The sequence below is a fragment of the Lissotriton vulgaris genome, chromosome 1_2 (genome assembly GCF_964263255.1).
Source record: "Lissotriton vulgaris chromosome 1_2, aLisVul1.2, whole genome shotgun sequence".
In the NCBI taxonomy this organism is placed as follows: Eukaryota; Metazoa; Chordata; class Amphibia; order Caudata; family Salamandridae; genus Lissotriton; species Lissotriton vulgaris.
Window position 1 is genome coordinate 123,368,794 of NC_141686.1, and position 25,779 is coordinate 123,394,572.

At 49.1% G+C, this 25,779-nt stretch overlaps 1 protein-coding gene across 1 annotated transcript in view; it reads right to left on the reverse strand.

Moving 5' to 3' along the window:
* The window catches only part of LOC147734664 (uncharacterized), a 5,992,067-nt gene that overhangs the window by 4,879,178 nt on the left and 1,087,110 nt on the right, over nucleotides 1-25,779 (reverse strand). The gene's annotated exons all lie outside the window — the stretch shown is intronic.

Sequence of the window (25,779 nt, forward strand, 5' to 3'; positions counted from 1 at the left end):
CAGCCGAAGAATAGAACCTCCAACTTACTCGAATTGGCTTTCAGACTGTTCCGCTGGAACCAGTCGAAGACCATTCCCCGGCAGCCCCGAATACTCTCTCCATCAAACGCCTGATGTTTACCGCATGTGAAGAGGAGTTGCGTATCGTCGGCGTAGGACACGATCTGGGCCCCATGTGCCTCCACCGCGGCCCCCAAAGGGGACATGAAGATGTTAAACAGCGTGGGGCTCAACACAGAGCCCTGTGGAACCCCGACTCCCAATGGCGGCATCTCGGCGGAGCTCTGGGAGACCCAGATCGTCTGGCGGCGGCCCTCAAGAAAAGATTTAAACCATTTGAGCACCGTCCCGCTAAGGCCGATGTCATAAAGCTTGGCAAAAAGCGCCTCGTGGGGGACGGTGTCGAAAGCCGCCGACAGGTCTAACATGACCAACATGGCCCTGCCGCCAGCATCCAAGGTCTCCCTGATGATCTCAGAGACCTCCAACAAAGCCGTTTCCATACTTAGGTTAGGACGGAATCCGGATTGGGATGGATGGAGCAGATTGTTAGCTTCCAAAAAGCTCGACAGGACACCATGGACATGTTTTTCTGTGATCTTGGCTAGAGCCGGGAGAAGTGAAATTGGCCTATAATTGGCCAGAACCTCGGCGTCAAGACCCGGCTTTTTCAGGAGGGGGATCACCATCGCCCTTTTCCAGGTGCGAGGGACACTCCCCTCCCTCAGGGAGGCATTGAGGATGGGGTTGACCAAAGGGTTCACCACTGCCGCCATCCCGGCCAAGAATTTGGCAGGGCAGGGGTCTAATGGCGAGCCAGATTTAAGATTGGCCAGCAACAACCTGGACGCTTCGCTGGAGACAGCTGGAAAGTCTGACAGCACAGCAACAGGCGTGCACCATGGACCGCGTCCCGCCCCGGGGCCGCGGCATCCCTCCTCCGACCTCTCCACGAAGGAGGCCTGAATCGCCTTGATCTTGTCGGTAAAAAAGCTAGCGAGATCACATGGCCACGCATCCGAAGATACTAGCGGGGGCGAGAGGGAGCTGGGGGTCGCGAACTCCTTCACGATGGTGAAGATCTCCTTGCAGGAGTTCGCAGACGCCTCAATCCTCCTAGCCAGATATTCCTTCTTAGCTCCCAGGATGTCCCGGTGATAGGCCTTCACGTCAATGGGCTCCTTGACAGAGTTAAACAAATGGCAGTCCTACGCTACGCCCCAATGCCAGACCCATCTCCTGGGCAACCACTGCACCTTTCTAGCGAGATATGTCTACGATAGAGTTTGGCACTCAGGGTTTACCCGGGGCTCACCAGGGGTAGCAATCCTCAAGCGGCACAATCTCCTCTTCGTGCTCACACAGGCCGTTAACGACCCCCAGGGGGGTTTTGTTGCTCTGCGTGGATTGTTAGGACAAAACCCGCTCAACCTAGTCTACATATACTCGCCTCCATCGATGCTCACAGCGACCTTGAAACATACTACCGACCTCCTCTCGTCCCTACCCCTGGGTGCGACAATAGCTGGAGGCGACTTTAACGCAGTTCTAAATCTATGCCTTGACACTGCAAGCACACCTTCCGCTATAAGACCCAGGCACGCCAAACACTTGGCGAACTGGGCAGATTCCCTGGGCCTGTGTGGCTCTTGGAGAATTTGTCATCCCCAGAGTAGGCAATTTATATGCACATCAGCTGCACACTGCACTCATGCACATATAGACATCATATTTGTCCCCCCCCAACTAACTGCCAAACTATTAGATATATCACTATCCTTCCCAGGGCCATCTCGGACAACTCACCTGTACTCCTGAGCATTGGGGAACCATTAACTTGACCCAACTGACTTGGAGGATAAACGCATGGTTCCTCCAGGACGAAGAATTTAGAAAAGCGATTGGGGTAGAGCTTCAACAGTACTTCCTCATCAATACTGGTTCTGTTCCATCCCCGGGTACCCTATGCCTATGGAAAGCAGGCAAAACCACCATCCGTGGCTTTGCCAAGGGCCAACTTAAGCTCAAACGTCAGACTCAACTAAAGTGAAGCACTGGCGCTCCTCCTCGAGCAGCGCCCCCCCCCCCCCCCCCGCAGACCGAGATGAGACTCAGGTGAGACAGCTTACAAAGCTAAGAGATGAAATCAAACAATTTTCTTTGGACGCTGCCAAGCCCTTGTGAAGATCCTCTATAGCTAGGGTGTATGGGTGAGGGACAAGAAAGGGAAGATCCTACATAGATTAGCTACATATCCCATAGCTACATATCCCATGGCTAACCGCATAATGCCAGAGATTAAAGACCCAGACGGCTTTGCCCATTGCTCCCCCCCAGCAATGGCCCAGACCTTCGCCTCCTACTATTGCGAGCTATACTCAGCGCAACGCCCTGAAACCTCCCACCCAGAACTGATCAATTTGGGTCACCTCCATCTTCCTCGCCTCAGCGCAGCTGAATCCGCTGATATTGACCTCCCTATTACCCGTGCGGAGATCAATTATGCCATAACGCGCACCTCACCGGGTAAAATCCCAGGCCCTGACGGTCTCCCACAGGAGTAATATGCTGCATACCAGGAGATACTCATCCCTCACCTCTCTGATCTATTTGCCGAAGCCCTCGAGACAGGCTCCTTTCCTCCCCGAAACAGACATCGTCACCATTGCTGTTCTCCCTACAACACAGCCGCCTTCGCACAACTGTGCCGACTACCCCCCAGTCTCTCTCATAAATACAGAGGTAAAAATTTGGGCCGCAGTCCTAGCCCAACGGTTGAGGCCCTACCTTACTAAATTGAACCACCCGATCAATGTGAGTTCATGTCAATGCGGGGAACTATTCAGAAAAGGGGGTGGTGATGAACACAGTGTCTGAATTAAGCAGACCACTCTTACCCAGTCCAAAGATCAGGGCTTGATCCATCACCGTTATTTATCTCACTGCACCATCCCAGCTCAGAACCTGGCTATATGCAAATCAGTCTGTCCCTGGCCCAGTGCATCATGGATATAGCCAGGTTCTGAACTGGGATGTTGCAGTGAGCTAAAAAACGGTGTTGGATCCAGCCCTGATCTCTTGACTGGGTGAGAGTATTCTGCTTAATTCAGAAACTCTGTCCATCACCACCCCTTGTTGTTAAATGCGGGGAACTAGGCACTGTTTCCGACGTCTCCACCTGCCCGTGGCAAACCGCCAGTTACTAACTTTATATTTGGCACTACTCCTCATTGACTTCGAGAAGGCCTTTGATTCCGTGGATTGGCTTTACCTGGACGACGTGCCGGCCGAGATGGGCTTCAGACCATACTTTCGCAACCTGGTGAAAGTTTTCTACTCTCGACCTCAAGCAAGAGTGCTCGCCAATAGGGCACTAACGGCAGCGTTTGCCATTAGAAGAGGAACGAGGCAGGGATGCCCACTCTCACCCCTCCTTTTTAGGTCTCGCTGAGTCAGCGCGCATGAGCTGCCCAGAGAGACATTTATTAGGGCTCTGGGAAGTGCGCCCAAAGAGGCGACCAGCTCGCTAGAATGCGCACAAACACGCGTTCTGCTGCACACGCATTCCTTGCGTGTTTTAGCGCGGCATCGTGATGACTTTCATGGCCAATGCTTATTTCCATATGTTGTCATTTAAAATTAATCAGTTAAAAAGAAAAAAATCAATCCATTTCATTCCGTTTAAGTGATGTTGATTTTAGTAATGCTCCACTTGGGTAATATATTGATCATTGCTTCAATTGGCCACACGATGGCAGCCAATCCCTTTATTTTGTTGTTTTCCCAGTTGTTGGGAACATGCTCATTACTGTACAACGAACGTTGTTCCGCTTTCAACGAGTTTGGTGATGTCACTAAACTGAGAATAACAGTACGTGCAATCAGGCGCACAACACCCATTGGTCTCACAGGGCTTCAGCCCCTGCCCCCGTCGTGTGTGTTAGTCCGGGCGAAGATAGCTTCGCGGGCTTGCGAGCATCTAAATTGCAGCCGCAGCCGAGTACTGGTCTTTAAAAGACCATTTAGTTGTAAATGAGGCTTTTCTTGTGTGTTCACCCCTTCTTACAGCCACTCTTGTCTAAGTTTGGAAGATTTAGCCAGCCCCCAAAATATTTTTCAGCATCCTCCGACCCAACCCCCCCTTTCCCTCGAAATTTGGCTCTAGTTGCCCGCCTCCTGCGTGCAATGGTAATATGAAACCAAGTTGTAGCCTCTCTCTGGTGATGAAGTAGAAGCAAACGTTGGCCCGCTAGGGTAAAAAGAGTAACTGTTGTGACTCAGCCCGTGAATGCCTTTATCTACGGCATTCTATAAGCAAATTGCTAATCGCAAATAAGGAATAACTCCCCATTCATTCTTAAGGGCCTAAAGGCCCATAGGAATGAATAGGGAGTATTCCTTATTTGCGATTAGCAATTAGCTAATCGCAAATAAGATAGCGATTTCAAGGGTGCCAGGGGTGGCCAAAAGACACCCTGTAGCACCCCTGAAATGCAAATTTACACAGGTGTTGCGCACACACGTGTCCAAAGGACATGTGTGTGTGTAACATGCAACAGAGAAAAATGCACTAAAGTGCTTTTTTCAAATTTTTCGCTATTTACCACGAAGTCAGACTTCGTGGTAAATAGCGACCAAGTATTGCGAATTCGTAATTTCAAATTGGTTAATGAATTGTATTTAAGGAATCTCTAATAGAGATCCCTTAAATCCAATTCCTCGCAAATATGCGATTTCGCAAATAGCGATTTTTGCATTTGGGATGATGAATCCCAAATGCAAAAATTGCACTCGCAAAGGGCCAGATTCTCAGAATCTGGCCCTTTGCGAGCGCAATTTAGCTTGATGAATCGGGAAATTCTGACCTACCGGTTGTCCTACAGAACTGACGATGAGACTAGACGTTACAACCTTCCTTTGCAGTGGTTCACTTTAATGCCTGGAACCAAATGCTGTTTCTGAAACTATCCAAGCCCTGCTATCGATCATTTGTCTTTGGTGCAGAAAAAACGCCCACTCACTCTCTACACCCCTCTCTACACACCCTGCTCTCTCTACACCCCTCTCTCTCTACACCCCCCTCTACACCCCTCTCTCTCTACACCCCTCTCTCTACATCCCTTTCTCTACACCCCTTTGTCTCTACTCCCCTCTCTCTAGACCCCTCTCTCTACACCCCTCTCTCTACACACCCTTCTCTCTCCTCTCTCTCGCTACACCCCCTCTCTCTACACCCCTCTCTCTCTACACCCCTCTCTCTCTCTACACACCTCTCTCTCTCTACACCTGTAAGTGGCAGCCGGAGCCTGATAGCACTGCTTGTCTCTTTAAAAATATAAACAAGCATTGGCATAGCCAATAGGTCTCGCATTTGGGGCCTTATAAATGTTTATCCATGGAACAGTTAATGTTGTTGCACCAAAGATACTGTGCTGCATAACTAAATACCTATAAGGTCCAAAAGCGAGACCTATTTGCTATGCCAATGCTTGTTGCCTTAGCGATGGAACCCCTAGCGAGCCTAATTCGGTCTGACGACCAAATTCAGGATTGGAAATGGCCAAACTCGGAAGAAGACAAAATCGCCTTGCACGCAGACGACGGCTTACTCTTCCTTGTGGAGCCGGCTCCATCTGGTCTCCACTGTATCCAGGCGCTGCACTCCTTCGGACGGGCTTCTGGTCTGCGACATAACCCATGTAAATTGGTTTTGGTCCCTCTGCACTTAACTAGACACTGCTTCGATTGGCAATCCACAATACCTATCAGTCGGCAATCCTTTAAATACTTGGGGATCTGTTTCAGAATGCTCCCTGATCTCGCCTGGTCATTTAACATAACCCCACTGGTGAAGTGAGCTAAGGAGGACCTCTGCAAGTGGCAGATGCTACCATTGAACCCCCTAGGGAGGGTCGCCCTTTTTGAAATGATGATCCTCCCTAGATTCCTCTATGCAATTCAAAACACCCCCTTTTATTTCCCACAAGTCTGGTTTAGAGACCTAGATAGTCTAACCACTAAATTCCTTTGGGGCAGTCACAGACCTCATACAGCCTTAGCCCTATGCCAAATCCCAACATTTGACGGGGGCATGGGGATGTCTAACTTATACTTATACTACTTGGCGACCCGCCTACTCACACTGCATGACTGGTTCAATGGGGGGGTTGTCTGACCCGGCATACAGACTCGAATTGAGCGAATTGGGCCTACTTAGATTCCAAGCAATGATGAATGGGGGGCCCATACCTAGAACTCTACCTGTGGTGACACAGGTTGTCTTCTGACCTAGTGGGTTTCCTTGCATCACACCCACTGGACAAACAAACTAACCTAATACACACCACTCTGGCACAGCACTTAGCTTAGGGAGGTTAGTGCATTAAAAGGATTCCGGGCATGGGATCTCATTTGAATTTCCCAACTTGGTGATGTGTGGACTGGCAAGCACATACGTACTTTCCACGATCTGCAAACCAGATACTCCCAACTTCCATCACAATTCTAGAGATACTTAAAGCTACACCATTCCCTCCACTCGCCACTCGCGTATACCGGACGTCACAACTCTACCGGAATACAGTCCTCCAGAGGCACAAACTATGATAGGGAACATGGGAAGGGGGGTGGGGGGAGAATTTCACGTATTTATCATTCTTTAATCAACAACACTCCAACTACACTAGACCGGCTCAGAAGCCAATGGGAGAGCTAGGTGGGACCCCTTGAGGAGGAATATTGGAGGGACGCACTGATGGCGCCCAAGACGATCACTGCGTCAGCTAGGCTCCGAGTGATCCAAATGTACTATTTGCATACAGCTTATTTACCTCCCAAGCACCTCCACAGTGCTGGTTTGAGCCTGACTGCTTCCTAAGCGTGCTGCGGCCAAGGCCAGGCAAACTTCTTTCACATGGTGTGGACCTGTCCCCTCTTGGTGCTGTATTGGCGTTGTATATAACAGGAGCTCACAGAGGTCTTGGGTTGGGAGATGCCACATAACCCACTAAACACGCTCCTGGGGATCACAGACTGTCAGGATGGGTCCAGGAACGACAAACTGTTCAATACGGCCATGATTGTAGCCAAAAGAGACATAGCTGCCACCTGGAAGCTTCCCAACACACCTGACGTTGCAAAGTGGCGCAAGGGAGTGGACTGTTGCGCAGCACAAGAGGAGCCCCTATATGAAGCTTGGGGCTGACCGACTAAACATCGTAAGATCTGGGGCAAATGGCTGGGTCAGATAGAGTGACTACGTTTTACTTGATTGACTATACGTATTACTTGGGGTCTCACAGGGTCATGAGCTACCAGGGTTTAACATCCAAACAAGTGTGGGACTTCTCCTCATTACTGAGATGTACTGTATTGCTGGCGTTTTCATTGTTCAAAATCAATAAAATTGTGTATCATAAAACAAAATGGCAGTTACCAGAGCTAGGCATCTGTAGAAATGCAGGGGCCAATTTCAGCCCAAAAGGGAGAACTTTGAATTAATAGTAAGCGCCGGCCACCTAAAATGTTAGGAATTTATGGTGCTTTGGGTGAATTGGAATGTGAAAGTAGGCATCCTAGAGATCTAATGTTGTCACTTTGTCTCCATGGTTGAGATGTTTGAAGAAATCTTGAAGAGTATTCATATGAAATTACTGTTTTCTCAGATATTTGCTTAGCTTTTGCAGATCTAAGATAGATTTCCATTCTCCTGTCATTTTCCTTATTAAGAAGAAGTGGGAATAGAAACCCATTCCCTCCTGGTTGTGAGGCACTTTTTCTATGGCTCATATGCTGAGCATCGTTAGTATTTCGAATTGGAGGTAACGGAGAAAATGTGGCGATGATTTCTGTGGAGGCACATGAGGTGGTTTGTGATTAAATTTCAAAGCACAACCATAGGTAAGTAGGTCTACAAACAAATGAACTGTTATTATTGCACTTTATTTTTAAATAATTTGAGATTCAACACCTGAGTGGCACTGGGGAATGTCTAATGGTAACCAACATTTCCATTTCCTCACTGCCTTTGTCCAGTGTGTTGTTTCCTTCTCTGTATTTGATTTGCATTAGCTGCTGGTAGCTGTTGCCTATATTGCTGTCAAGGGTACCGGTATTGCTGTTAAAAGGGTTGATATTGCTGATAACAATGAGGTAAATCTTTTTGCTTGGTAAGAAAGCAGTTCTCAGCTCCTTACACTGCGAAAGGGTGCTTGCCTCATCTGTAAATTCCAAAGCGAACTTGCAGTGTTTGTAGTTGTTTTGACTTACTGTTGGACATCCTCAACATGTTTGGCAAATAATGTCTCTTCTTTATATGGCAAGTCCAAGATCTTACTTTGGACTTGTGGTCTTAAGGAAGTGGCCTTCAACTACGCCTTTCTGTGAAGTACAGCCGCTCCTGCAAACTGACAGAAACCTGAGGAGGTGATGTCTATCGCACAATCTATCATATCCGATCAAGTTTTTCCTCCCTCCTGCGGGATCTTTTTTGTCCCAGTTTTTGCATCCTCGGATAGATTCAATTCAATTCAATTCAAATTAATTTATATAGCGGGCTACATACCCAGAGGGTCTCAAGGCGCTTGGAGAAGGGTGGGGAATTACTTGTCGAATATCCAGGTTTTAAGTTGCTTTCTGAATGCTAGGTGGTTCTGAGTGAGGCGGAGGTGTGTGGGAAGTGAGTTCCAGGTTCTGGCTGCCAGGTAGGAGAAGGATCTTCCTCCCATGGTGGTTTTGTTGATGCGAGGTATAGCAGCAAGGGCTTGGTGGGAGGAGCGTAGCTGGCGGGAGGGGGTGTAGAAGGAAAGTCGTGTGTTGAGGCATTCGGGTCCAAGTTCGTAAAGTGCTTTGTGTGCTTGGGTTAGGAGGCGGAATGTTATCCTCTTATTGACGGGGAGCCAGTGGAGGTTTTTCAGGTGATCAGAAATGTGGTCTTTACGCGGAATGTCTAGTATGAGTCTGGCTGATGCGTTCTGGATGCGTTGGAGTTTTTTCTGAAGTTTTGCGGTGGTGCCGGCGTATAGGGTGTTTCCGTAGTCCAAGCGGCTTGTAACCAGTGCGTGGGTGACCGTTTTTCTAGTTTCGGTCGGGATCCAGCGAAATGTTTTTTTGAGCATGCGAAGGATGTTGAAGCAAGATGATGAAACGGCGTTGACCTGTTTGGTCATCGAGAGTGAGGAGTCCAGAATGACGCCCAGGTTCCGTGCATAGTCCGTCGGGATGGGTGCTTTTCCTAGGGACTCTGGCCACTACGAGTCGTCCCAGGCGGAGGGGGAGGTGCCTAGGATAAGGACTTCAGTTTTGTCGGAATTCAGTTTCAGGCGGCTGTGCTTCATCCACTCGGCTACTTCTTTCATTCCTTTATGTAAGTTTGTTTTGGCGGTGTTAGGGTCTTTGGTGAGTGAGAGGATCAGTTGAGTGTCATCAGCGTAGGAGATGATGTTGAGGTTGTGTTGGCGTGCGATGGCCGCGAGGGGGCTCATGTATACGTTGAAGAGGGTGGGGCTGAGTGACGATCCTTGTGGCACGCCGCAGATGACTTCAGTGGCCTCTGACTTGAATGGTGGGAGGCGGACTCTCTGGGTTCTTCCGGTGAGGAACGAGGTGATCCATTCCAGTGCTTTTCCTTGGATTCCGATGTTTCTGAGGCGTTGTAACAGGGTGCTATGACAGACTGTGTCGAAGGCTGCGGAGAGGTCGAGGAGGATGAGGGCGACTGTGTCTCCATTGTCCAGTAGAGTTCGAATGTCGTCTGTTGCTGCGATGAGTGCGGTCTCAGTACTGTGTTTGGCTCGGAAGCCAGATTGTGAGGAGTCTAGGGATTTGTTGGATTCGAGGAAGGCGGCGAGCTGGTTGTTGACCGCCTTCTCGATGACTTTGGCTGGGAATGGAAGGAGCGAGATGGGGCGGTAGTTTTTGAGTTCGGTGGGGTCAGCTGTGGGTTTTTTCAGAAGGGCGCTGAGTTCGGCGTGTTTCCAGATTTCCGGGAAGGTGGCGGAGTTAAAGGAGCAGTTGATGACATCTCGGAGGTGGGGTGCGATGATGGAGTCAGCTTTGTTGAAGATGTGGTGAGGGCATGGGTCTGTGGGGGATCCTGAGTGGATGGAGTTCATTAGGCGAATGGTGTCCTCGGTGGAGATTGGGTTCCAGTCATTAAGGATGTTCAAGGGGGTGAGGGTATGTCAGAAGTTAGGGTGGGCTGGTCTCCGGGTTGGTTGTCGAAGCTGTTGTGGATGTCTGAGATTTTGTCCTGGAAGAACGAAGCTAGGGAGTCGCAAAGGGCTTGAGAGGGAGTGATGTCATTGGAGTTGGCAGTGGGGTTGGTAAACTCTTTGACGATGTTGAATATTTCCTTGCTGTTGTGGGCGTTGTTGTCAAGTCGGTCTTTGAAAGCGGCTTTCTTGGCAGTCCGGATCAGTTGGTGGTGTATGCGGGTGGCGTTTTTGAAGGTGTCCCTGGTGCTGGTGTTAGGGTCTTTTTTCAAGGCCTTCTCAAGGGAGCGACAGAGTTTCTTGGATTTCTTAAGATCATCGTTGAATCAGGGGGTGTTTTTTCTGCCTAGTTTGATTTGACGTTTTTTTAGGGGTGCTAGGTTGTCGGCGCTGTTGGTTAGCCATTGAGTGAGGTTAATGGCTGCTTGGTTGGGGTTCGAAGAGTGGGCAGGGGGGTTTTGAAGAAGCGATGAGGAGATCTGGTCGATGGTGATTTTGTTCCAGTTTCTTCGCAGAGTAGGTTGAGGATGGTTGTGGTCTTATTGTAGATAAAGTGAACGCAGCTGTGGTCCGTCCAATGGAGAACTGTGGTGTGGCTGAAGGAGATATGTTTGCTGGAGGTGAAGATAGGGTCGAGTGTGTGACCTGCGTAGTGAGTGGGGGTATTAACAAGTTGTTTGAGTCCGAGGTTGGCGAGATTGTCCAGGAGGGTGGTGGTGTTGTTGTCGATGCTTTTTTCCAGGTGAAAATTGAGGTCTCCCAGTAGAATGTAGTCCTCGGAGGGGAGGGCGTGTGGGGTGATAAAGTCAGTGATTTCTTCACTGAATTGTGCACGGGGTCCTGGTGGTCTGTAGAGGAGGGTGCCTCTGAGTGTGGTCTTGGGGTCGGTGTGGATCTGGAAGTGAAGGTGTTCGGCGCTAGCGAGGTTGACGTCTGAGCTGGTTGAGATGCGGATGGAATTCTTGTGGACGATAGCGATGCCTCCTCCTGTTTGCTTGGTGCGGTCGTTTCGGATGATCTTGTAGCCTTCCGGGATGGCAATGGTGATGTCTGGGGCAGAGGAGGTGTTCATCCATGTTTCTGTTAGGAAGGCGACGTCCGGAGAGGTGTTGTATAGTAGATTCCAGAGGTCGATGGCGTGTTTGTGGACTGAGCGGGTGTTGAGCAGGATGCATTTTAGGTGGTTGGTGTCAGAGCTCTGTTTGGTGTTCGTGGATGAGGAGTTGGTCTTGGTGCCGTCAAACTTGCAGGAGTTGCATGTGAAGGGTCCATGGGTGTGTCCGGGGGCAGCTTGGGCGCAGTTGGGGAGTCAGCCTGGGTTAAGGGCTAGGAGGGTGGAGGCGGCGTATGTAATGCGGGTGGGACGGGGGCCAGGGGGTCTGGCGCTGGGCGCGGGCTTGGCGCGGACTGGCGTAGACGGGCTTACCTTTGGCGCACCTTCGGCGCAACTGGGGCGCGACCGCTGCGCGTGAACGCTGCGCGAGAATGCTTCTGTCATAAATGGATGGAGGAGGGGGAGGGGCGAGGGAGGGTCAGCAGGGAGGCGGGGCGGGCTGTGGGGGCCGGTCTCTGGGGCACCAACAACAACAACAACAAGCGTAAGATGGCGGCAGCTATGTAGAAAGCGCTACTGGCGTTATGCTGAGGCTCATGTAACTGACTACGCTTGCAGCTGAAGCGTCCTGTTTAAATAAGTGTTCAAAGAGAGAGCGCCGATAGTACAATGCCCCCAAGCGTTCCTATTTCAATATAAAAGGTCAATGAGCGCCGAGTCAGCACTCCCCTGAAGTTATTTAAAAGTCCCAATTACGTGTGGCAGCACTTGCGCTGCAGCGCTATGCAGGCAAATCAAGTAAATGCAGGCAGAAGATTAAGCAATGCACATCCAAATAACAATACCACACAGGAGCAGGCAGCAGGGCAAAGGGAGCGACCGCTTCTAAACTCGTCAGGACGTGAGTGATATATGACCACATATGTATGTCATATTAACCAAGGATCACTATGGCATTGGCTACCCTAAATATAGTTGCTTACGTAGTGAAAAAACGCTTCCATACATTGTTCAAATGCCTAGCCTATCAGGTCACATGGAAATGGGTGCAGAAGGACTTTGAGATGCGTTGGGCTACTTGAGTCATCACGGAATATGGTTTTGGGTTTCCAGTCAAACAAGCTGGCAAATCTTCTGGTGTTTTATATTTCTTATCTAATCTAGGCAAGAAAGCAGAGATGATTGCTGGACTTTAACACCTTCCTCCCAAATTAAATCAACAATAGGGATTGCTCTTAGTGATTTCCCTTAAGTTTCTTTAAAGTCATACAAAAAAATCGAATTTCTTTGTAGGCATTGGCAATAAAAAAATCTGTTTGATAATCTTTCCATGTCCTCAGAAGGAGAATCCATAGATTTAGAGGAACTTAGGGGAACCAATCACAATGCTGCATTGCAGCATTGCCATTGGCTTTGAGAGTTTGGGGGCCCGGGTTATTCCCTTGCGACGAGAAGAGGTTGGCTGCTGGCGGCACGACCAGCAGTAACGTTTAAAAAAAAAAAGTTCTTTCTACCTCCCCCGTCACCGTTCCCTACCAGCCGCCACTGCATTTTACATTTAATTCAGAAAGACTATGAGCATCTCCAAAAGACCCATCATTCTCCTCTGAATTGTCTTCATCCAGTAAATAACTTGGAGGAAGTGGTGACACTTTACGCTGGAAGTATGCTCAGGTATTAACAGAAACTTTCTGTTATTTTATGTTAGTTTAATTTTTAATGCACAAATCACCGCAGAAGTGGTATTTCGGAGCAGCCCAGATCATAAACAGATAATCAAAAATGTAAGCCACAAACAGCTCTGTCTTGAGAAGTTTTCTGAATTTAAATGATCAGTACATTGTCGCAGGTGGAGTGGAAGCTCATTCCATTACAAAAGGGCTAAATTGGAGAAATACCTGCCTCCTTAGCAAGAATTGTTATCCGAGGGACTGTAAGCAGGGCTTTATCACTAGATCTTAATGATCTACCTGGCCAATAAAGAGAACGCTTTCAAGATAAATATACAATTTTAAAAATTATTATTTTACGAATTGGTCATCAATGGAGAGAGCAAAAAAGGGGTGAAGAAGCCATCCTGAGCGGAACATTGATAATGAGACCTGCTGTAGTATTTTGGACAACTTGCAGTTTATTTATCACGGTCTCGTTGATTGAAGCCAATAAAGCATTACAGTAATCCAAGCAGCTAATGATTAACTAAGGTTTTCCTCCTAGAATGTGGAAAGAAAGGAAAAACTATCTGTAACAAGCACAGCATATGAAAACAAGTTCCTATGGTGGTCCCAACCTGCACTTTCATAGTGAATGCTTGATCTAGGGGAACGTCCACATTTTATACAACCAATTTAGGAGTAGGTGGAGTGCCAAATGCCCAGGGCCACTACCTGGGTGTCCAAAGCTGTCAGTGTAGGAGAGTAGGGTCTGCAATCCTATGATCACCCAGATTTTTTGCTTTTGTTTCACTGGTTTACGACTTTCTCTGGCTGTGGGCCTGCCAATCAGACCCACGGCCTAGCTGTTCTCTCACTAAATTGACATGTGTACCTTAGGTGCATTATCCAATTGGGACTGGGCCACCTTATCAGACCCTGTAACTCAGGGCATAGGTGTACCCAGGGCCTACCAGGGGCTGAAGCATGTATTATGCCACCCCTGGATGGCCATCTAAATCTGACACAACTGGCTGCACGACAGCTGGGGCAAGGTGGTGTACTCACCCTTTGCTTTAGATATAGTATACCTATATCTAACCCTAAAAATGGACACACAGATTCCTATCAGTCACTCCTATGGCAGGCCTTGACAATCCTGAAGGCAGAGTGCTTGGAATCGTGTGAAGTGGTGCTCTGGCATGAGCTGAGCCCGTTTGCAGCTTGCGGAACCAAGTCCTAATAGCTGTTCCATGATAACGCATACCATATACTCTTAAGTGCATTATAATCCTCGCGGTTAAATGCTATCTTTGGTATTGCTTTATCAAAACATGTCGAGTAAGGTGTCATACGAATTGGAATACTAACCCCTCGCCAATTCTGGCGACGGGGTTAGCATTCCACCCTTCTAGAGGGACACGACGTGTATGTAACTGTGAACCCCGGTTAAAGTTAAACGAAGCCTCAGCTCCACAAAATGGATGCTGCCACCACAGACACGAGTCTGACCTCCTGCTGTTGGGAGTCCTTCCAGCGAGGAGAGCTTGGACAAAGGGTTTCCTGTCAGGGGCGGTGCTAGCATCATCCCAGACAGGGTTTTGTGTATCCTGGGTAGGAAGGGCTTTACAGGAAGGTGACTGCTGAGTGGCACCCCGGTGCTCACTACGCATCTGCCGGCTAGAACCAGTTCCAGGGGCACACTAGCCCCTGGCCTGGGGAAAGTCCGGCATGGGAGAGGGGTGTAACCACCCCCCTTCCTGGTCCCACCCCTAGGGCAGGACCTAGTCGCGTACCCACCCCTTTCTTTAGGATAAAGGCAGGAGCGGGGACCCTTCCAAATTAGATCATCTTTGAATCCTGAAACTACTTTCTACGAAAGGAACTCAAGATTTCTTCTCAAGATTTCTCCCTTGTGACTAAGGAGTAGTCACCCTCTAAGAACTCTGTGGTTTGCTGCACGTCCTTCCTCAGGAATCCGACCGACCAGCCCGACGAGACCCGGCTTTCCTGACACCTCTGACCTCTACCTACCTCTACAGCTAAGCTGAGAACCGTAGGTGCGACGAGACCTCGAGGGACCGGCCATCATCAGAACTGCACGACTCTTATCCAGCACGACCGCCGAGGGATCCTCTGGTGAGTGCTTTGGGGTCCGAGAAGCCCCGACCCTGAGCAGCTCCAGCACCGAAGTCCAGCCTCCCAGCATCTCCACGATCTGCGTGGGGCCCTTCTGCCTTTTGCTGCTCACCGCGTTGTTTGGCTACTAGCCCGCTGGCTTGTGGCCTTCTTAACGACGCCCGACGACATCACTGCTGCTGGTCTGGTTGCTCCAGACTGGCCCTTGCTCCCTTCCCTTTCACAGCAAGATCGCCGACTTACACAGCCGCTTTGGCGCACAGACCACGCTCCCAACCACCGAACCAGCGCCCCCCACCACCACCCTCTGCAACTGGACCCCGGTCAGCACCGAAGACCCCACGCGCACAATGAACACCATCCACTCCGGATCCCCCAACGACCCCTGTCCACAACACATCTTCAACAAAGCCGACTCCATCATCGCACCCCAACTCCAGGACATCATTAACAGCTCCTTCGCATCCGCCACCTCCCGGAGAGCTGGAAACATGCCGAGCTCAACGCCCTCATGAGGAAACCCACCACGGAACCCACGGACGAAATGCGTTACTTACCTGTAACTGCAGTTATCCAGTATTGGTGTCTTTCATAGATTCACATGACTGAATCATTCCCCGTCGTCAAGACGGGAGTCTCCGGTATATAGAAAAGTAATGTCCTATAGACATACATAGGGAGAAGTAGGCCTAAGGGTCCCACCTTAGTAGGATATCTATGTCCTTTTGTAAAAAGGACCAAACTCTAGAAGAGAGCCAATCAGATAACACCTCCCTCTAGAACCTTCCTGTCAGGAAGCTCAGTCTCTCAGATTTCGTACGCACCAAGCTAGGTAGGCGTAGCACTAATAGATAGGTGAGTCCTTCCAGGGGAGGCGGCATGGTTGCATGTGAATCTATGAAAGACACCAATACTGGATAACTGCAGTTACAGGTAAGTAACGCATTTCTTATCCAGTATTAGGGGTGTCTTTCATAGATTCACATGCCTGAGTAGCAAGCAATACATTGTACACATTTCTGGTGGAATTACATATACAAGTCATCAAATAATACATATCATGCAACTATGGATAATCGATACCCCTTAACCAGAAACATTATAATAGAATGTGCATACCAGCAAAGGATGGAGGGATATAGGAAGGCTCACCTTACTGAAACAGATGGCGTAACACTGCTTGTCCCACAGCCGCATCCTTCATCAGCTCTGTATCCAGGCAGTAGTGCCTGGTGAAGGTATGCGGCGACTTCCAAGTTGCCGCTCTGCAGATATCCAGAACTGGCACCCTTGCAAAAAGTGCTGCAGAAGTGGACACAGCTCTTGTAGAGTGAGCTCTGACTTTTGCTGGCAATGGCCGTCCAGCTCTGTCATGACAAAAGGCAATTGCCGAAGATATGCATCTTGAAATACTTTGTTTTGAAAGTGGCATACCCTTCCGTGGTCTACTGAAGGCTATGAATAGCTGAGTGGATTTCCTGAAATTGTTAGTTTTGTCATTATAAAACTTCAGACACCTCCTAAGGTCCAATGATGAGGTTCCGTGAATTCTGAACTTGTTTCATAAAGGTCATGGTTTCGTTACGAATTTGATAGTAGCGGACCGTAACTAGTGAGTGCGGCAAGTACGAGTGATTTCGCCATGTTAGACCGATGGATTCACTACGTATTTAGGGATTTCGTTCTGAACCCTCAGGTTCCATTTTGTGTACGGCAGCCATTTAGTGGTTGCCCTCACATAGGCCGATGACTACGGCCGAACGAGTCTTTGGTACACGTACACTTTAGCTGACTCCTAGGTGACCAGAGCGAACTGACCCCGTTGCCTGAAGCAAACCTTGCTAAGCTAGTTCCTTGTCCGGTAGTTGATCGAGATTAGGATCAAAGAACAGGACATTGTTGAGTTTATTGCACACGCACACACCCCTTATCTTGCTTCTCATCTGTTTCTGTTCCTTCTTTTATGGTATGGGTTGTGTTCTTTTGTTATGGGTTTGTCCGGCCTGGTCGAGCAAGAATGTGGGGCTTTCCCGTGTAATTGATGGTGGGCTGGACAACTGAAAAGTGAGTTTGTCGTCATGCGATGCCTTTTGCAATGTTACCTATGATTGGACAGTTCGTAAATAATGGGTGTTTGTCCGGAATGTGATTTTTAGCATAAAAGACGATGTCTCGCAATACGAAAATTGAGCAGATTCTGACGAACCTACTTGTGTCGTACTTCGTAGACTTCTGTTCCTGGTTGCAGCCAATAAATTTGATTTTTGACGTCACCGAGAAGTATTCCGTGTCTCTGTATGTAAGACAGGTGAACTCGATGACTTTGGGCGTACCCTTGGCAACGCTGGGTTCTAAAACCCGGTTCTTCAATGAGTGCAGAGATCTTTCGGCTGCAGTGCTGGGATATGGGAAAAAAGACCTGAGGATCACTGGCTCATTTAAGTGGAAGTCCGACGGGACTTTAGGAATGAACCGAGGATTAGTTCGGAGAACCACTCGGTCACCCTTAAACTGCATGAAAGGGTCTTGTATGGAAAGAGCCTGCAATTCACTGACCCTCCTTGCTGATGTAAGTGCAAGTAGAAGGGCTGTCTTCCATGAAAGATATTTGATATCCGCCCTATGGATGGGTTCAAAAGGGTGTTTCATCAATTGGTTAAGAACCACATTGAGATGCCATGTTGGAGGAATTATTCGTGGCCGAGGAAAGAATCTGTAAAGTCCCTTGAGGAACTGTTTTATCAGTCTATTGGACCAGAGGGAGGGTCCTTTCAATGTTCTTTTAAATCTTAAAATTGCAGCCAGATGTACTCTAATGGATGCATGGGCCAAGCCCGACTGCGCCAGATGTAGCAGATAGGGTAATATTTGTTCTGGAGAGGTGCGGAAGGGACGTAGACCGTTGTCCGCACACCATACACAAAAACGTTTCCACTTCAGGGAATAGGTCTTGTTAGTACTGTCCGCTCTTGCCTTGGCTAGCATGTCTTTACACTCCTGCGGAATGCTCAGTTTACTGAACTCTCGGTACTCAGGAGCCAAGCCGATAACCTGAGAGATTTCAGATCCGGATGTTGGACCTGCTTTTTGCTCATCGTGAGCAGAGATGGATGTTGAAGCAGGCGGATTGGCGGTTGTAGTGAGAGGCGATGAAGGTCCGTGAACCAGTGCTGTCTCGGCCAGAATGGGGCAATCAGAATCAGAGTGCAAGGCTCCGCCTTCATTTTCCTGAGGACCCTGGGGATCATTGGAAATGGCGGAAATGTGTACGCAAAGACGTTGCGCCATGCGATGGAAAATGCATTTCCGAGGGACCTTGACTGGGGATGCCAACTTGCGTAGTTTTGGCATTTGGCGTTCTCCCTGGTCGCAAACTGGTCGATCTGCGGTGTTCCCCACACCGAAAAGATGTGAGCTACCATTTCCATGTCGAGTTCCCATTCGTGGGATAGAGACATCTGCTATGACATTGTCCTTGCCTGGGACGTACTCCGCTTTTAATGAGATGTTGTGGAGAACAAGCCAATTCCAGATCTTCTGCGATTCGCGAGATAGTGTGAGCGAACGCGTCCCTCCCTATTTGTTCAAGTAGTGCATCGTTGTGGTGTTGTCGGTCCTGACGAGCACTGGGGAGTTCTTGATCCGTGGTATGAAAGCTTGCAGGGCAAAGAAAACCGCTCTCAGCTCCAGGAGGTTGATATGAAGCTGTTTTTCCTGGTTTGTCCACTTGCCACTGATCTGTAATTCCTGAAGGACTGCTCCCCAACCCTCCAGAGAAGCATCCGTTTTTATTACGTGCGGAGCTGCAGGGAGCAGAAACGGCAACCCTTGTGAAAGGTTCTTGAGCGACCTTCACCACTGCAGTGCCTTGGTTATTTGCTGTGTGATCGCAATGCGGTCCTCGAAGGATCCCGAGCATTGAGTCCACTGTCTGGACAGAGCCTCTTGCAGCGGACGCATCATGAGGCGACAGTACGACATAAACAGGATGCACGAGGACATACTCCCTAAGAGTGATTTCAATGTACGGACTGGTAAAGTCTTCTTCGAGGCCACTGACGCAGCCAGAGAGACAAGCTTGTGTTTCCTCTCCTGAGATGGGAATGCCTTTGCATTTACCGTATCCAACGTCGCCCCTAGAAAGGTAATGACCCGGGAGGGTTGCAAAGTGGATTTCTCGTGGTTGAGTGTCAAACCAAGATGCCTGAAGAGATTCAGACAGGCGTTGGAGGATGCAGTTGCGTCAGCTAGAGATGGTGCCTTTACCAGCCAGTCATCCAAATATGGGAAGACTTGGTGTCCATGCTGCCTGAGGAAAGCTGCAACCGGGGAGAGGCATTTGGTGAAAATCCTGGGCGCAGACTTGAGGCCAAACAGTAGGACACAGAATTGGTAGTGTTGACCTGCCACTGCAAATGTGAGGAATTTCCTGTGCCGTTTGTGGATAGGGATGTGAAAGTACACGTCTTGTAGATCTAACGACGTCATGAAATCCCCCTCCTGAAAGAGTCCCAAGATCTCCTGTATCGTCACCATGCGAAACGATTAACTCTTCAAGAATGCGTTGAGTGCCCTGAGATCCAATATGGGCCTCCATTTCTTCTCCTTCTTTTGGATCAGGAAGAAGCCGGAGTAAAATCCCTTCCCTCTGTGAGCCGATGGTACCCGCTCTATTGCTCCTTTTTTCAACATAGAGGAGATTTCTTGAAGGAGCAATCGCATGTTGCTGTGGTGCATTATACGAGGAGGGGTTGTCGGGGGAATTGTTTTGAATTCTATGGAGTGTCCAAATTGTATCAATTGCAGCACAAATCGGTCGGTTGTAATTGCTTTCCAATTGTGGAGGTAGTTGGTTAGATATTCTCCAATTTTGAAAGAATGAGATGGTGGAGGGACTGGCTGCTGGAAAAGGTCATTGGCGTCCGCCAGTGGTTTTCTTTTGATTCTTCCCTCTATAGTTGGATTTTCCATAAGAGGTCTGCCGACCTTGCTGCTGCTGTCGTGACTGGAATTGTGACCGGCCTTGATTATATGAATAGGAGGACCTGTTTTGATAGTTTCCTCTGTAAGAGGATTGACCTCTGCCCCTGCTCCCTCGAAAGGACTGATTTCTGAATTGGAGTGTGCCCAGTGCTCTTGCCGTATCCGTATCCTTTTTTATCGCTTACAGGGCCTCATCAATTTTCTCCCCAAATAGTTTTTGTCCGTCGTAAGGCATGTCAAGGACTTTAGCTTGTACCTCCTGCCTAAATGAGGTAGCTTTTAGCAACCCCTGACTCCGCAATGCTGCTGCCCCAGCCAGCTGCCTAAAACCAGTCATTGCTATATCCATAGCACAGTCAATCAATTCAGAAGCCGATGTTTGGCCCTCTTTGAGTAGGGATTGAACCTCTTCTTTCGTGTCATCTGGTAGCTCGGAGAGATACGGAGCAATGTCAGCTCACAACTGCCTGTTATATCTTCCTAACAGCGCAATTTAGTTTGCCACTTTCACTGTCATGGCTGAGGTGGTAGAGAACCGTTTCCCAATGCTGTCCAGCTTCCTACCCTCCTTATCTGGTGGAGCTGTCACCTGCGAGGATGGGTTCCTAGCATTTATCTGTGCCGCCTGAGTGACCACCGAATCCGGCTTGGGTTGACCTGTAAGGCAAGCTGGTGCCGTTGATGGGGCCTTGTACTTCTTATCCAGTCTCGGCACAACCACCGATACTGAGGCTGGTGTTTGCATTATTTGCAGACCCTGCTCCCATATGTGCTCAATAATGGGAATGGACCTGGTTGTCTTCTTAATCGGGTCCTTAAAATTATAAAGAAAACAGTCAGTTTCATGAGATTCCATAGTCATATGGAACCTTTTAGCCGCTCTTTCTACTAGATTGTGGAACCCTCCTATGTCTGCAGGAGGTGAGTCTGAGCTTCTAGGTTCAGGCGAGGCTGGGGAAGAACCTATATAGTCCACATCGTCCCCATGATCAGATTGGACTTCCCCCTCTTCTTGTTCCACCTCCTCATCGTCAGATGACAGAAGATCTTGTACTGGTTCCCTTTCCTGATGGGACACCAAGGATGGTGGTCTAGCACGTGGAGACGCCGTCACCCTAGTCGTTGATGGAACCGGTCCCGCTGCCTGTGGGGTGGAAGAGTCTGGAAACCTTTGTTTGTAGTCCTGGATCAAAAACCTTAAGTCTGATACTATGGACGCTGGTAGACATACCATTGGTGTGATTTGTGTCTGGACCTGTGAATGAACAGAATGTTCTTGAGTAAATTCCACGTCGTCAACCTCATCGTCAGTGCTTTGGCACTTTACCACCAGGTGAGATGGACTCGTAGCCTGCATGTCCTGTTTCTCATCTGAGTCTTCATCCTGTAGAAGACCAGATGGTGGCAATTTTTGCACCCTACTCGGAGACGTTAAGTCCGGTGTAAGCGCCTTCCTTTACAGTCTTTACTCTTTGAGAGGATTGCTGTAGACCATCCTCATCTGTCAAAACCAGAGCCGACGACGGTAAGGTTGTCGACGGCATAGAAACCACACTACCCGTCGACGGAGGAATCATCTCCGACTGCTTCCACTGTATCGTCGACGATGTCGTCGTCGGTGCCCTTGACGACGATAACTGCACCGATGTAACTTTCGTCGACGGCGGCGCCGTCGACGGTGTCTTCTTCGTCGTCGATGTCGGCGGAGAGGATCCTCGTCGACGGCAAAGGCGTCGACGTCCTTGGCTTCGTCGTCGACACTGACGTCAACGAAGACGTCGTCGACGAGATCTTAAGTCTTACCCGCCGACGATGATGGAGTAGTCTTGGTCGACGATGAAAACGCTGACGACGCCGTCGTCGTTGACACTGTCGTCGTCGAAGTGGAAACATGGACAGGAGACACAGTCTACTTATGGGCTGACGATAGCGTTGACGATGTCGTCGACGACGACGGCGCTGGCTTCCTGGAGGCAGAAACTTCCTTGTCAGACGCTGAAGATTTAGCCTCTGAAGATTTTTTAGCAGTCTTTTTAGGAGGAGCGTCTGCAGGGCTAGGGGAAGTAACCCTTGGCCTCTTCAAGGATAATTTAGAGGAGACAGAAGCAATCTCACCGTCCTCTGAAGACTCCAAGTTGTCCCTGGTCTTAAGTTTGTTCAGCCATATTAAAAGTCGTCCTTCTCTATCCTTAAGCGTTTTTGTAGAGAATGTTCTACAAATTTTGCATTCCTTTGACGAATGGTCCGGATACAGACAGTAAAGGCATGTCTTGTGCTGGTCCTCAATATCTAATCTCTTCTTATTACAAGAAGCACAAGCTCTGAAGAGACCCCTCTTCTGTGGGTCAGCCATAGTCAGATTTTGCAGAAAGTAATTCAAAATAGTGAAGAAAGAAGCTTAAAACAAGCAAACCTGAGGAGAACTCAGGTGGAGACTCCCTAGCACAAAGTGCAGTAGAAAATCTGAGAGACTGAAGCTCCTGACAGGAGGTGTTATCTGATTGGCTTTCTTCTAGAGTTTGGTGCTTTTTACAAAAGGACATAGATAGGCTACTAAGGTGGGACCCTTAGGCCTACTTCTCTCTATGTATGTCTATAGGACATTACTTTTCTATATACCGGAGACTCCCGTCTCGACGACGGTGAATGATTTAGGCATGTGAATCTATGAAAGACACCCCTAATACAGGATAACATAAGAACTTCCGCCACATCTCACTCCTCCCTTTTCCTGCCAAAGTCATCGAGAAGACCGTCAACAAACAACTCTCCGCCTTCCTCTAGACAAACGGATCCCTCAACCCCTCGCAGTCCGGCTTCCAAACAAACCACAGCACCGAGACCGCCCTCATCGCAGCTACTGACGACATCGGGTCCCTGCTCGACAACGGGGAAACAGCGGCACTCATTCTCCTGGACCTCTCAGCAGCCTTCGACACCGTATGTCACCGCACCCTGATACAACGCCTTAGCAACACCGGAATTCAAGGAACGGCCTTGGAGTGGATCATCTCGTTCCTCGCCGGAAGAACCAAGAAAGTCCGCCTCCCCCGTTCCGTTCCATGGCCACCGAAGTAATCTGCTGCGTTCCGCAAGGATCCTCGCTCAACCCCACCCTCTTCAATGTCTACATGAGCCCCCTTGCAGCCATCGCACGCCAACACAACCTAAACATCATCTCCTACGCTGACGATACCCAGCTGATCCTCTCCCTCACCAATGACCCCACCTCCGCCAGAGCCAGCCTTAAGGAAGGAATGAAAGACGTCGCGGAATGGATGAAGCTCAGCCGTCTGAAACTGAACTCAGACAAAACAGAAGTCCTCATCCTGGGTCCTTCTCCCTCTGCCTGGGACAAAATCTGGTGGCCCCCTGCCCTGGGCACCTCCCCCAAGCCAACGGACCATGATCGCAACCTGGGCTTCATCCTGGACTCCTCCCTCACGATGTCCAAGCAAGTCAACGCTGTCTCGTCGTCCTGCTTTAACACCCTGCGCATGCTCCGAAAGATCTTCCGGTGGATCCCCACAGAAACCAGGAAGACGGTCACCCAGGCCCTCGTCACCAGCCGACTGGACTACAGGAACACCCTCTACGCCGGAACCACAACCAAACTCCAGAAAAGACTCCAGCACATACAGAATGCTTCAGCACGACTCATCCTGGACATCCCCTGTCACAGCCACATCTCTGCCCATCTGAAAGACCTGCACTGGCTCCCCGTCAGCAAGAGGATCACGTTCAGACTTCTCACCCACGCACACAAGGCTCTCCACAACATGGGCCCCAAGTACCTCAACAGCCGCCTCACTTTCTACACACCCACTCGCCATCTCCGATCCGCCAGCCTCGCCCTCGCCACCGTCCCACGTATTCGCAGATCCAGCGCCGGAAGAAGATCCTTCTCCTACCTGGCGGCCAAGACATGGAACTCCCTCCCCACCCACCTACGGCTGACCCAGGACCATCTCTACTTCAGGAAACAACTCAAGACCTGGCTGTTCGAGCAGTAGCGACTCCCCCTCCCCCAGCTCCTTGAGACCCTAGCGGGTGAGTAGCGCGCTCAACAAATTCCATGATTGATTGATTGATTGATTGATTGATTGATTGACGTTAGAATGTTATTACTGATTGTTTACTGATAACTTTTAGTATAAAATGTTTGAAGAATGATCAGTTTTAGTTTTACTTTCTCACTGATTTATCAAGTGTTGTCTTTGTTGATTACTTTTGTTTTGTTTCTTCATATTGAAGTATTTCCTGTGTTTTTAGCGCCTATGGTCAAGGCCTTCTTGGCCAAAACACGTTGAATACACCATTCGCCTTTAAAGTACTTTTACATCAACTGCTCTGGAGTGGCTGTTTCCTTCGGTGGGAAGACCCAGTTATTGCCACTACGGGTATCTCACGCCTCCCCTGTGCACCAACGTCACTAGTGACCATAAGGGGTGTAGATATATCTTCCAAAAAATGAATTTAGTTTAGCATTATTCTATTTAAATTCGGTATCTTTGTTATTTGTACTTATTACTGCTCCTGTTTGGCAGTGGTTACATTTGGCTTCACTCCCTTTTTCATGGAATGAATCTATACTTTTGAGTAACTTTGCACTCATAAAGACTGAATAGTCAAAAGTAGTAAAGTTACTCAAAAGTGATAGAGTAAATTTACACATGTAACTTACTCACAAGTGTAAGATGACCTTGTGAATAGCCACAATAGAACCTAGATTGTACTTGGCACACCAGCGTCCTTCAGCTTGACACAAGTCCAGTTTAAGAGCCCCTAGCTCACGAGTAAACCAAGGGTTGCACCTCTACCAACAAGTAAAATTTTTTAAAAGTGAGTCTGAAGATAAAAACTTAGGGGCAGATTTATGAAGGGCTTGCGCCACGTTTACGCCGGCGTTGCGTGACGCAACGGCACGGAAACGTGGCGCATCCCTGCGCCCTATTTACAACGTGACGCATCTAGGAGATGCGTCACGTTGTACAGCACTGCGCCATGAGGAGGCGTTCCTGCGCAGGGGGGGCGTTCCTGCGCAGGAACGCCTCCTGAAAGTGGCTGAGTGAAATCTATGAGATTTCACTCAGTCACTTTCAGGGCAATGCTGCGTCAAAACCCTGCGCCTGCTTGAAGCAGGCGTAAGGCTTGAGGCAGCATTGAAAGAATAGGCCCCCCCAGAGCATTGCTGGAGCTGCGTCGCGCTTGCGACGCAACTCCAGCAATGCGCCACATTTCCGGCACAGATGCGTCACGCATCTGTGCCGTTTTTGCCCCATGGTGCGCCGCATCATAAATGCGGCGCACCATGGGTGGCGTAGCTGTGGCGCACTGTGGCGCATGTTAACTGGCGCATCCCCCGGGATGCGCCAGTTAACATAAATCTGCCCCTTAAGCCTTAATAATTAAAACAGGGAAATAGGTAGATCTAAGTATCACTGAAGAATCAAAGTGCTAACATTTTAAAGACAATATAACAGCAGAGCACAGTCAAGGCAGCAGCTCAATAAAGGAACTTTTTTTTCAGAAAGCAAACGAGCAGTGCTTCAGTTTAAGTAGGAGGCTGTGCAAATTTGATTACAGCGTGACCAGTTCAACTAGCATAAAGATCTAAGTGGGGACCTAAGATGGGGTCTGTTGGATGAACAGTAAGCTCAGCAAACAAAATGAGACTGGCTTGTCAGCAAGCAAAGAGCACAGGGAAACTGGGAAAACAAGGTGCTAATGTAGGTAATTT